At 46.3% G+C, this 13,782-nt stretch overlaps 1 protein-coding gene across 1 annotated transcript in view; it reads right to left on the reverse strand.

The window, feature by feature from the left end:
- The window catches only part of LOC311247896 (protein FAM83H-like), a 137,724-nt gene that overhangs the window by 69,190 nt on the left and 54,752 nt on the right, over positions 1–13,782 (reverse strand).

The following is a 13,782-nucleotide window of genomic DNA, read 5'->3' on the forward strand; positions in this document are numbered from 1 at the left end:
TACCTCCAGTCTCTCCTTGATAGACTGTCGGTTTCGACGGTGAGGGTATATGCAGCAGCTATATCCTCCTATCATGAGGGGTTTGAGGGGATGTCTTGTTCAGCCACCCTCTTGTGAAGCGTTTCCTGCTTGGCGCTCGACGCGTTAAGCCGGTGCAACGCTCCTTGGCTCCGACTTGGGATCTTCAATTGGTCCTCGGTCGGTTGTCCTTGGCCCCGTTTGAGCCGCTCGAGCGGGCGCCGTTGGGACAGCTGTCCTTCAGGACCGCGTTCCTTCTGGCTGTCACTTCCGCTAAACGCGTAGGTGAGCTCTGTGCTCTCTCGGTACGTCCAGAGTGCCTGTCTTTTCGGACCGATTGCGGTGTCACTCTGCGACCTAATCCTGCTTTCGTGCCTGAGAATATCCGGAGTTCCTTCCGCTCCCGGGATATTGTGGTTCAGGCGTTTCGTCCTCCTCCTCACACTGGTGAGTTAGATGCGGGCCTTCACCTGTCATGTCCGGTCCGTGCTTGGGGATTTACCTCAGCCGTACTCAGGATTTCAGGGTTACCGACCAGCTTTTTGTCTGTTACGGTGGGGCTCGTGCTGGTAAGGCACTGTCGGAGCAGCGCCTGTCCCATTGGTTGTGCAAGGGTGTTACCCTCTGCTACACGCTGGCTGGGCAGGATCCCCCTGGGGGCGTCAGGGCGCACTCCACTCGTGGGGTGGCTGCCTCTGCCGCTCTCCTGGGTGGGGCCTCGGTGGAGGCCATCTGTGCTGCAGCTTCATGGTCCTCCCCGGGCTCCTTTGTAAGGTTTTTCCTCATGGACATGACCGGGGGTTCTGTCTCCCAGGCGGTTCTGGGGTCTGTGGCCTTTCCTGCTTCCCGTCCTTTGGTCGGGTAGCAGGAGTGTATGGGTATGGGCCGCAGTGTGTTGAGTCACACGTGGTTCCGCCTGTACGGTGTGTTCAAGGGGTTCTGGCTCCCTCTTGTTCGCATTCAGGTGGAGTTGACTGCGCCCCCCCTTCGTTAGGAAGGGTGGGGTGACAGGGCTCCCCGCACCCCTTGATGTGGGCTTACGGGTCCTCAGGGGGTACATCTGTCGGGTCTCGCGCCCGCTCTTCCCCATTATCTCGTAAGGCTCAGAGCGGGACGCGATGCTATACGATATATAACGATAGGTTATGTAGATAACCTAGTTATATTAGTATAGGCTAAGCGTCCCGCTCTGCGCGCCCTGAGTTCCCTCTTGAGGGGTCTTTTCCTGGGACGGGTTTTTGGCGAGGAAGGGTGTTTCATGACCAGAGTCATGGTTATATGGGCGGTGGCCACCATAAGGGGCGGGGCCCCATACAGGTGGGGTGCATGTGTTTTTGTTCGTGGGAGATACATTAGGTATCACAGGAGATATGAGTATCTCGTAAGGCTCAGAGCGGGACGCTTAGCCTATACTAATATAACTAGGTTATCTACATAACCTATCGTTAACAGTCCTAACAGTTAACAGTCCAAACAGTTAACAGTCCTAACAGTTAACAGTCCTAACAGTCCAAACAGTCCTAACAGTCCTAACAGTCCAAACAGTCCTAACAGTCCAAACAGTTAACAGTCCAAACAGTTAACAGTCCTAACAGTTAACAGTCCAAACAGTTAACAGTCCTAACAGTTAACAGTCCTAACAGTCCTAACTGTCATAACAGTCCAAACAGTTAACAGTCCAAACAGTCCTAACAGTCCTAACTGTCATACCAGTCCAAACAGTTAACAGTCCAAACAGTCCAAACAGTCCTAACAGTCCAAACAGTCCTAACAGTCCAAACAGTTAACAGTCCAAACAGTTAACAGTCCTAACAGTTAACAGTCCAAACAGTTAACAGTCCTAACAGTTAACAGTCCTAACTGTCATAACAGTCCAAACAGTTAACAGTCCTAACAGTCCAAACAGTCCTAACAGTCCTAACAGTCCTAACAGTTAACAGTCCAAACAGTTAACAGTCCTAACAGTTAACAGTCCTAACAGTCCTAACTGTCATAACAGTCCAAACAGTCCTAACAGTCCAAACAGTTAACAGTCCAAACAGTCCTAACAGTCCAAACAGTTAACAGTCCAAACAGTCCTAACAGTCCAAACAGTTAACAGTCCAAACAGTCCTAATAGTCCAAACAGTCCTAACAGTCCAAACAGTTAACAGTCCAAACAGTCCTAACAGTCCTAACAGTCCTAACAGTTAACAGTCCAAACAGTCCTAACAGTCCAAACAGTTAACAGTCCTAACAGTTAACAGTCCTAACTGTCATAACAGTCCAACCCGTCCAAACAGTCCTAACAGTCCAAACAGTCCTAACAGTCCAACCCGTCCAAACAGTCCTAACAGTTAACAGTCCTAACAGTTAACAGTCCTAACAGTTAACAGTCCTAACAGTCCAAACAGTCCTAACAGTCCTAACAGTTAACAGTCCTAACAGTCCTAACAGTCCAAACAGTCCTAACAGTCCTAACAGTCCTAACAGTCCAAACAGTCCTAACAGTCCAAACAGTCCTAACAGTCCTAACAGTCCTAACAGTTAACAGTCCAAACAGTTAACAGTCCTAACAGTTAACAGTCCTAACAGTCCTAACTGTCATAACAGTCCAAACAGTCCTAACAGTCCAAACAGTTAACAGTCCAAACAGTCCTAACAGTCCAAACAGTTAACAGTCCAAACAGTCCTAACAGTCCAAACAGTTAACAGTCCAAACAGTCCTAATAGTCCAAACAGTCCTAACAGTCCAAACAGTTAACAGTCCAAACAGTCCTAACAGTCCTAACAGTCCTAACAGTTAACAGTCCAAACAGTCCTAACAGTCCAAACAGTTAACAGTCCTAACAGTTAACAGTCCTAACTGTCATAACAGTCCAACCCGTCCAAACAGTCCTAACAGTCCAAACAGTCCTAACAGTCCAACCCGTCCAAACAGTCCTAACAGTTAACAGTCCTAACAGTTAACAGTCCTAACAGTTAACAGTCCTAACAGTCCAAACAGTCCTAACAGTCCTAACAGTTAACAGTCCTAACAGTCCTAACAGTCCAAACAGTCCTAACAGTCCTAACAGTCCTAACAGTCCAAACAGTCCTAACAGTCCAAACAGTCCTAACAGTCCTAACAGTCCTAACAAACAGTCCTAACAGTCCAAACAGTCCTAAGAGTCCAAACAGTCCTAACAGTCCTAACAGTCCTAACAAACAGTCCCAACAGTCCGAACAGTTCTCCAGCCGTTAGTCCTCCAACTATTGGCAGCAGTCCGTGCCCACAGTTGTGGAGCCTGATGGCTACTGGCACGAAGGACTGGGGGGGGGGTCTGGCTGAACGTGCTCATCATAAAGGGGGCGGGAGGGGTTTTCCAGTATAGCGTCTAGCTTCTCCCTCATCCTCCGAGGGATGTCCTCGTCGTGCAGCCGCGCCGTGAGCCTGTATGCCATGTGAGCACATGGGAGGGAAAACCACAGGGAGTGCCTACATCAAAGTTTTGAAATTCCAAACACTTTCTCTCCGCCTGTCAACACGATAATCACTACTGTATTCAGTTACCACAGAGAGTTCCCACCACGTCCTGACGGACCACGGGGGGTTAAACGCAGAGCAGTGGACCTGGAGCCAAAAGGGTTAGCCACGCGATTTGCACAAGGGCACAACGGCTTCCTAAAGGGTTCCTAACTACAGACTCGATGGCGGTACGGACAGGTTCCGCCCTTACCTTCCCGACTGGCATATGATGTATCAAATAATACTCTTTGCTTTGTTTGTTGTTGTTGTTGTTGTTGTTGTTGTTGTAGCAACTACATCTTAAACATCAGATGATGATAGCAACCTCTCTCTTCAAGATTCAAGATTCAAGAGGTTTATTTGTCACATACACACATACCAGGGCATACAGTGAAATGTGGGTGGTCATGCCCGCTTCGATTGTGCAACAATACTACTAATAAAATAGACATAAAAAAAAACAGATAATAAAAAGACATAAGATATTGGGCATGATAAAATAGACATGCGGAATTCCTGAGAAGGCACTGGGTCCTATTGTGTACACTACTATACAATATACAGTTTTAACTCTCTCCCTTTTGGTCTCTCCTCCTCTCTGTCACGACTCGCGTTTCTCACAAAAGTGTCGTACAGTATAGGACAGCTTTTAACCCTTTCACTGCCACACGACAGAAGGTTAGCCCTTTACCATCACACAACCGACGGCGATGCTCCATCATTAGCATCATTAGCTCCGCAAATTAGCGGAGCTAATGATGCTAACAATGGAGCATCGCCGTCGGTTGTGTGATAGTAAAGGGCTAACCTTCTGTATTGTCACAGTGAAAGGGTTAACCGGCTGTCGTGTGGCAGTGAAAGGGTTAAGAGCGAGGCCGTGAAGCCGGTCTGAAACAGGACACCAACACCGCCGCCGAGCCGCAGAGAAACCTGCCGGCGGCAAACCACAAGTGCAGGTACTGTAGTACTTGAAATGAACAACATTGAGTGGGACGTGTCTAACGCTGGCTCAGAGAGGGCGCGCATGGCTCATTCTCTGCATTCCAGCACGAACAGAGAGATGAGGAGAGAGAGAGAGAGAGAGAGAGAGAGAGAGAGAGAGAGAGAGAGAGAGAGAGAGAGAGAGAGAGAGGGAGCCTCTATTTGTCTCGACATGTGTGAATCAAAGAGAGCAATGAGTGAGGACTCGAGAGACTCGAACATACATGCATTCATAGATAGAGATACACAACACACTCACTAATGTGACACACTCCTAGACCAAAACGCACACCTCAACAACAACACGACGCCTCACTAAACAAACACCACCATTGATTCAACATACCTCTCTGGTCGAATTATACTGTTTAGTCTCTGAATCGACTTAGGAGACGTGTGAAGGAATACCTGAGAACAGGTTTGATGAGCCGGCAGCACGGTAGTCAACCCATGCTTCGCCTTGAGAACCACAGAACACAGCCTGTCCCTCCATATATCATCACACCTCACTGCCTCTTTTTAGTTTTTACTCAACACACAATGAGTGGCTTACAGCATGGGTGGGGGGACATTAGGTGTGAATATCCTGTATCCACTCCATTTTGGCTCTCCGCCCAGGGTTAATTGTATCCCTCCTTGCCAAAAGGTTTGGGCAGCCCTGACTTAAAGTCACAATCCGCAATTTATTTGGCCGTCAAAGCGTTGTTCTTGAAGAGATTGACTTGTAGATGTAAAGTAGGTGTTTTCGAACTTCCTTAGCGTCATCACAACTCAAAATCCAGGTCTGTTACTCAGAGTTCAGTCAATCCATTGGAGAATAATAAATTCATCCAATGCCATGTTTTGGTTGTCGTTGGTGGGGATACCCTTTTGTTTTTGCGTTTGGATTACAGGCTGGGCCTTTAAGGATAGTGTATAGCAGGAGCAGCAGGTCTGGGTTCATTTCACATTCAACTCAATCAACTCAGGAAGTGAGCTTTCTTCAAGATTTGAAAATGTTAAATGTGTTGCTGTAAAAAAAAATCATGTTACTGTCTGTGATGTTGTATTGTGGGATGCTGTGAATCGTGGTACACACTATTTTGTCCAAATAAAAGATGAATGTCATTCTGAATACTATGATTTTGTTTTAGCCCAGCCCCATCTTAAATCTTTGGAATTCAGAATATTTCCTACTTACCAGTGTCCTGCAGCACCATTTCACAATTTCAAACTTGTGGTCCAGTTTTGTGGTCAACTTCCAGTCACTTCAAAGTCAGTGGGGCCACATTCCAGTCTGTACAAGCCCTGAATTAACATTTACACCTCCTTTGATGTGTGTGTGACTGTGTGTAGCAGGTTTCAGCGTTTATTACAGGACTTTTACAGATTGGAGCATGTCACCAGTGTCACAATGATGTTAGCTTTGTGGACAGCTAGCCGGAGCTATAGACCTGTTTCTTGTTTATAAACATACCGTGTTTGAGCCAATCAGCAATACCAGCTGAGTCACGTGACTAAGTTGCCCCCTACCTGCGCAAGCTGCTGCGCTAAAAAAGTACGACGGGGCTCTATGGAGAAACCATGGCACTCCCCTGACTAAAAGTTGTTTCAAACGAAAATGATGTATGAATGAATGAATGAAAACTTTATTTAACAGATTGCAGAATGGGTACAATACAGTACGGCTCAATACACACAATTGTTAAGGGGATGCAGACCAGAGAAAGATGTTTGTCTTGTTTACATCAGGGTCCCCCATTTTCAATTCATATTGACATTTATGACATACTCAACATACATGACATTTATGGCATAGGGACATATAGGTATTTAGTACTGATACATTTGTGACATATGCGGTATCCAAATATACAGTACTGTTACTCATAGATCCTGGGGGGTTTGGACATTTACGGTGGCCAGTTTCGAATTGCAGCCTCCCGTAGGTGCTCTTTAAGAGCGGTTTTGAATGTGGGTAGGGATTCACATTCCTTTACAGCTTTGGGTAGGGCGTTCCACATTGATGTGGCATAATTGCGAAACGTGTTTAGTCCCTTGTTTGAGCCGAATCTGGGTTTAACATGATTTGTTGAGCTTCCTCTGGTGTTGTGGTCGTGGTATTCACTGACCTTTGGGAAGTATTTTGACATGTACATGGGTACCTTAGTCGTATAGTGTATCTTGTAGACCAGGCCCATTGCAAGTTGCTGTACTCTGTCGTCTACTCTAAGCCATCCTAGGTTGTCAAAGTGTGCAGGGGTGAGGTGGGTTCTAGGGGTAAGGTCAAGTAGTAGTCTGACTAGTTTGTTTTGTGATGTTTGTAATCTTGTTTTTAGCGCCTTTGAGGTGCTTTGGTACCATGAGGTGCAAGCATAGTCGTAGTACCCTTGAATGAGTGGTCCTGCCAGAGTCTTCAGGGTATTCTTGTTTAGAGGAGATCTGGTACAAGAATCTAGTTTGTTGGTTGACTTTTTTGATTACATTGGATGCCATTTTGTCACAGGAAAGATTTGCCTCTAGGATGGAACCTAGCCTGTATGTAATTTCTTCTTTCCTTGTGACAATATTGTCACCCACTGTAACTGAGAAGCCGTCGGTCTTGCTGAGTTTGTTATTTGCAGTGATGGGCAAGCTACTTAGAAAATGTAGTAAGCTACTGTGGAGAGTCACAGCCACGTGACCCTGCAATCGCCATCTCGTCCCCCCGTACAGACGCTATTAGGACAGTGGAAAATGACAGAACAAGATGACAGAGGGGATGTTAAGTGCCACAAGTCAACGAGTGACACTTTGTATAGTGACATCCTGTTCTTATGTTTATTATATATGATTAAGAGGAATGTCTGTATATTCTTCCTCCCACTTGTGTAAAAATATATCTGTTTTAAATCTAGGCATATGTTACTGTATGCGTCTAGATGTGATATGTATTCATATATATATATATATATATATGTGTATATGTATATATACGCTTTGCACAAGTATCTAGGCCTGGGCTGGTCTGCACAAGTCAGAATGAAAAGAGCAGGGTGGCACATTTGAACCCTTGCCTGTCTTGTCGGAAGAGAGAGACAACATAAGTATATGAGTATTGAATAGTACAGGTATGTATATATATCTGTATATATCTGTATATATATATATAAGCGTATAAGACTATTCATGCAAGAAGTGTATTCATGTATTGTACACTACACAGGCCATTTTCTTCCATCTCAATACTGCAGGGCCTTTTCCTAGAATGTGTAGTAAAGGAGTAACCGGTTGGAATGTGAGGGCATGGAGAAGAGAGAGGCCCTATAGCCGTATAAACTACTATTCACATGTAATAATTATGGAAACATATATACTGTTGGTATAAAGGTATATATATATAATGCTATATTAATTATATGTTTCATAATTCTCTGCTTAAAAAGAATGATATGCTTGGCGATGATACCTACAGAAGGTATCAGAACCCTTGCCTGTCCTGCCTGTTCTGTACTGTTCTGCCTGTTCTGTACTGTTCTGCCTGTTTCTCTTACTGTTAGAGTGAGTCAGAACGAGAGGCCCCATGCAGTAAGGGAGTGAACGGCTGGAATGCCAAGGCCAAGAGAAGGGAGCTCTAGTCAGAGGGGCATTGTATTCTTCAAGTTCAAGTTCAAGTTCTTTAATAGTTGTCATACAGAAGTACAGAATACTTTCATACAAAATGCTTCTTACTGTTACGCTCCAGAGACTGTGCTAGACAAGATAGTATCAAATAACATAATAACATAATATAGCATGAATTTAGAAGAAGAATGAGGTCACAGTTGTTCGGTATAGACATATGTACAATGTTCTGAGTTACCATATAATATACAATACACAATACTATGCAGTGTACTAATGTACAGTACTATCTAGTGCAAAGCAGAAATGGGATGAGGTACAATTTTAGGTACAATTTACAGTAGGGTGTACGAGTTGTAGTGCAATCCTTCATCCATAAATATAAAGTGTGGGGAGTGGGTGCTACAGTGTGTTTGTTTAAAGTGGGTGTGTGCTATAAAGTGTGTGTAGTGGGTGCTACAGTGTGTTTGTTTAAAGTGAGTGTGTGCGTGTGGATGTGTGTGCTATGTGTGTTTGGTGGTTGTTGTTGTGTAGTGTTCATTCATTGTTCGTTTAGCAGCCTGATGGCCTGGGGATAGAAGCTACTTCTGAGTCTTTCTGTGCTCGCCTTGAGACTCCTGTGTCGCTTGCCTGACGGCAGCAGTTCAAAGAGGCAGTTGTTCGGGTGGCTCGAGTCCTTAATAATTCTCTTAGCCTTCCCCTTGCAACGCTTGTTGTAAATGTTCTGGAGGGTGGGGAGCCCCCCTCCAATTGTGCGTTCGGCTGAACGTGTCACTCTTTGTAGTCTGCTTTGGTCTTTTGCAGTGCTATTCCCAAACCAGGAGGTGATGTTGCCGGTCAAGATGCTCTCTATTGTACATGAGTAGAAGTTCTTAAGGATCTTCTGGCTGACTTGGAACTTCCTTAGGCGCCTGAGGAAGTAGAGGCGTTGTCGTGCCTTCTTCACCACACTGTTAATGTGTATGGTCCATTTCAAGTCCTCGGATATGTGGGCTCCGAGGTACTTGAAGCTGTTGACTCTCTCAACCGGTGCCCCGTCGATGCTGAGGGGGCTGTAGTCCTTGACCCCCGACCTCCTGAAGTCCACAATCATCTCCTTTGTTTTGCTGACGTTCAGGGAGAGGCTGTTTTCCTGGCACCATCCCGCCAGGACCTTGACCTCTTCCAGGTAGGCCCTCTCGTCGTTGGCCGAGATCAGGCCCACCACCACTGTGTCGTCAGCAAATTTGACGATTGTATTGCTACTCCGCTGAGCCACACAGTCGTGTGTGTACAGGGAGTAGAGGAGGGGACTCAGAACACAGCCCTGGGGGGCCCCTATGTTGAGGGTGATGGATGAGGAGGTGCAGTTGCCTGCTCTCACCACCTGGGGTCTGCCAGTCAGGAAGTCCAAGACCCACTGGCAGAGGTCATAGCCCAAGCCCAGGTCCCTGAGCTTGGCTATGAGTATGGAGGGGACTATGGTATTGAATGCCGAGCTGTAGTCGATGAATAGCATTCTCACATAGTTCCCCTGCCTCTTGTCCAGGTGTGATGCTGCTGTGTGCAGCACAAATCAATTACTTGATTTGATATGTAACTGTAAAGTAACAAATAACTGAAGGAGGGATATGACACGTACTGTACAATGATTGGAGATATGTACTGATGATGGCGTGACGTGACGGACCTTATAAAAAGGCCAGCCCACTGGAGACAGACAGATTTTTGATTTTACAGAGAGTTTGATGCAGGATTTTGCTTGCAGACACCAGCCGTGTTAGGCTATTGCGATCTTAGAGATGAGATGTTTTGTTCATATAATCTTTTAAACTGTAGTGGACATTTCCAATACAGTCTTTTTTTGTAACTTCCTTAAATAAAAATGATTTTTTTATAATTATCCATTGAGTTCGAGCACTGCTTTCTGCCAGCAATGGGCCACGATGCTGGCCGCGCCTGATTTCCTCTGAAGGTGACTATTTGTACTGGCAGCATGTACTACAGATTGAATCAATTGCTGGTTAATGCTTTTCAGCTAAAAGTTATATATTATATATATATATATGTTATTAACAGATGAGCAGTATAACAGGCCTTTCCTCATAAATGAGGACGGTGATGATGGTGGTGGTGGTGACATTGGCGGTTACGGTGACGTAAGATCATCAGGCTTTCAGAGAAGCAGCATAACAGGCATTTCGTAAAATGATGATATTGATGATAACAATGATAATAATGATATTATTGTTATTATAGGCCATAAGAGTTCTCCTAGACATACATTCGGTTTATTACAAACAAGAAGAGGTTAACAACTCTTCTATGCTTACATTTCATATCAACTGGATATAACTAGACCAGTGACTATGAAGTAAACTTGACAGAAATAGTAATTGACTCGAGAACTTGGCGAGTTTAGCACCTCGCTGGGGGATATCGAGCGGCCACAGGCTTCTATCTCGAGTAGGTGATTGAGATAGATAGAGACAGCTTGTAGCTCTTAACATGGCGTCCCTGGCTTAGGGCTGAGATCGGTATGATAACAGCCAAAATAAAATAAAATAGAAATATTGAAAACGGAGAACCGTGAAATGAACAAACTACAAAAGCGAGTTTATACCTTAAAATTGAAGGTGCTCTTATTAGCACCTAGGGAGCTAAAACCTTCCGCTTTAGAATACACCAGACAAAGGATATTGATCTGTATGGCCCTCGGTGGAAAGCAGTGGCAAATTAAAAGGCAAATTCTGCGTAGTGGGGGCATTGCTGGTGGAGCGGTTGATGCCGCAAAATTGGATTAAAGACAAGAGAATCCTCTCTAATGACACTGAAGCCAGACAAATCTAACTAGCTCACCATCGGCTAACGAGCCAGTGCTAACACAAGTGAACTGGCCCTAGCCAGACCAAAGCTAACTAGCTCACCATCGGCTAACGAGCCAGTGCTAACACAAAGGAACTGGCCCTAGCCAGACAAAGCTAACTAGCTCACCATCGGCTAACGAGCCAGTGCTAACACAAAGGAACTGGCCCTAGCCAGACCAAAGCTAACTAGCTCACCATCGGCTAACGAGCCAGTGCTAACAGGAAATTAACTGGCCCTAGCCAGACCAAAGCTAACTAGCTCACCATCGGCTAACGAGCCAGTGCTAACACAAGTGAACTGGCCCTAGCCAGACCAAAGCTAACTAGCTCACCATCGGCTAACGAGCCAGTGCTAACACAAAGGAACTGGCCCTAGCCAGACAAAGCTAACTAGCTCACCATCGGCTAACGAGCCAGTGCTAACACAAAGGAACTGGCCCTAGCCAGACCAAAGCTAACTAGCTCACCATCGGCTAACGAGCCAGTGCTAACAGGAAATTAACTGGCCCTAGCCAGACCAAAGCTAACTAGCTCACCATCGGCTAATGAGCCAGTGCTAACACAAGTGAACTGGCCCTAGCCAGACCAAAGCTAACTAGCTCACCATCGGCTAACGAGCCAGTGCTAACACAAAGGAACTGGCCCTAGCCAGACCAAAGCTAACTAGCTCACCATCGGCTAACAAGCCAGTGCTAACACAAAGAAACTGGCCCTTGCCAGACAAAGCTAACTAGCTCACCATCGGCTAACGAGCCAATGCTAACACAAAGGAACTGGCCCTAGCCAGACCAAAGCTAACTAGCTCACCATCGGCTAATGAGCCAGTGCTAACACAAGTGAACTGGCCCTAGCCAGACCAAAGCTAACTAGCTCACCATCGGCTAACGAGCCAGTGCTAACACAAAGGAACTGGCCCTAGCCAGACCAAAGCTAACTAGCCACAAGTGAATTGAATGCTAACTGGAAGCGACCAAAACGGAGCCCACTGGAATGCAAGCTAACTAGCCACAAGTGAATTGAATGCTAACTGGAGGCGACCAAAACGGAGCCCACTGGAATGCAGGCTAACTAGCCACAAGTGAATTGAATGCTAACTGGAGGCGACCAAAACGGAGCCCACTGGAATGCAGGCTAACTAGCCACAAGTGAATTGAATGCTAACTGGAGGTGACCAAAACGGAGCCCACTGGAATGCAGGCTAACTAGCCACAAGTGAATTGAATGCTAACTGGAGGCGACCAAAACGGAGCCCACTGGAATGCAGGCTAACTAGCCACAAGTGAATTGAATGCTAACTGGAGGCGACCAAAACGGAGCCCACTGGAATGCAGGCTAAACTAGCCACAAGTGAATTGAATGCTAACTGGAGGCGACCAAAACGGAGCCCACAGGAATATAGGCTAACAAGCCAGTGCTAACAGAAAGTGAACTGGCCCTAGCCAGACAAGGGCTAACTGGCTCACCACAGGCTAACTAGCCATTGCGAACTGGAACGAATAGCAGGCTACCTAGCCCGAGACTACAGCAGCGCCGGCTAACGAGCCAGTACTAACACGATGTCTCACAATCATTCCCACATCACAGAGGACGAGGAATTACCCTCGGATGATGGATTGGGAGTTTCTACACCCAGCAGGGGGTTAGACTACCCAAGAGAACAGGGAACACACCCAGAGTCCCCTGAGACGCTTGCGGAAAGTGAGGAATTCACAGAACCAAGCAAATCACAATACCCAGAGCTGCCGGCTGTACAGCAGGCGGTAATTGAAACAGGAGAGAAACCTTACTGCTGTGACCAGTGTGGAAGGAGCTTCAAGACGAAGGCTCACCTTAAACAACATCACATGGTACACACAGAAAAGAAACCTTACTGCTGTGGCCAGTGTGGAAAGACCTTCAAGACAAAGGGAGATCTTAAAAGTCACCACATGGTACACACAGGAGAGAGACCCTACGGCTGTGACCAGTGTGACATTAGCTTCAAGAGAAAGGCAGATCTTAAAGTTCACCACATGGTACACACACAAGAGAAACCTTACTGCTGTGACCAGTGTGGGAAGAGCTTCAAGACGAAGACTCACCTTAAACAACACCACATGGTGCACACAGGAGAGAAACCTTACTGCTGTGACCAGTGTGGAAGGAGCTTCAGGACGAAGGCTCACCTAAAACAACACCATATGGTGCACACAGGAGAGCAACCTTACTGCTGTGACCAGTGTGGGAAGAGCTTCAAGACGAAGACTCACCTTAAACAACACCACATGGTGCACACAGGAGAGAAACCTTACTGCTGTGACCAGTGTGGAAGGAGCTTCAAGACGAAGGCTCACCTTAAACGACACCACATGGTACACACACGAGCGAAACCTTACTACTGTGACCAGTGTTACACGAGCTTCCGGGGCCAGCAAGGGCTTAAGAAACACAGACGGCGGAGGCAGCCATGCAAGGTGCCAACCTGCTTAACGGGAGCAGTCAAAGGTTATGTGTCTTGCTCAAGGACACTTCGACACACTACCTGGGACGAGCTGGAATCGAACCAGGAACCCTCTGATTGCCAGACGACCGCTCTGCCTCCTGAGACACTGTTTATGCAGTGTGAAAGTGCGGTCAAGACGGAAGCTTCGATTAAGGAGCAAGGGTTGAATCATGAAGATTCTCAACGTGAACAATCCATAGATCTAGACCACAGGGAACTGACGGTGGAGGAATCACCACAAAATAAGGAGAGGGATGACTGGATGGTTATGTGTGTGGTCGTGTCGGACCTGACATTTGAACCCACAAATGGAGACCCTGTTCTGCCACAGGATATTGGAAATGGAAAAAACCAAGAAGACGATGTAGTCATTCTTCCTCTTTGTG

Source organism: Notolepis coatsorum (genome assembly GCF_963971535.1).
Source record: "Notolepis coatsorum genome assembly, contig: SCAFFOLD_265, whole genome shotgun sequence".
Taxonomy (NCBI): Eukaryota; Metazoa; Chordata; class Actinopteri; order Aulopiformes; family Paralepididae; genus Notolepis; species Notolepis coatsorum.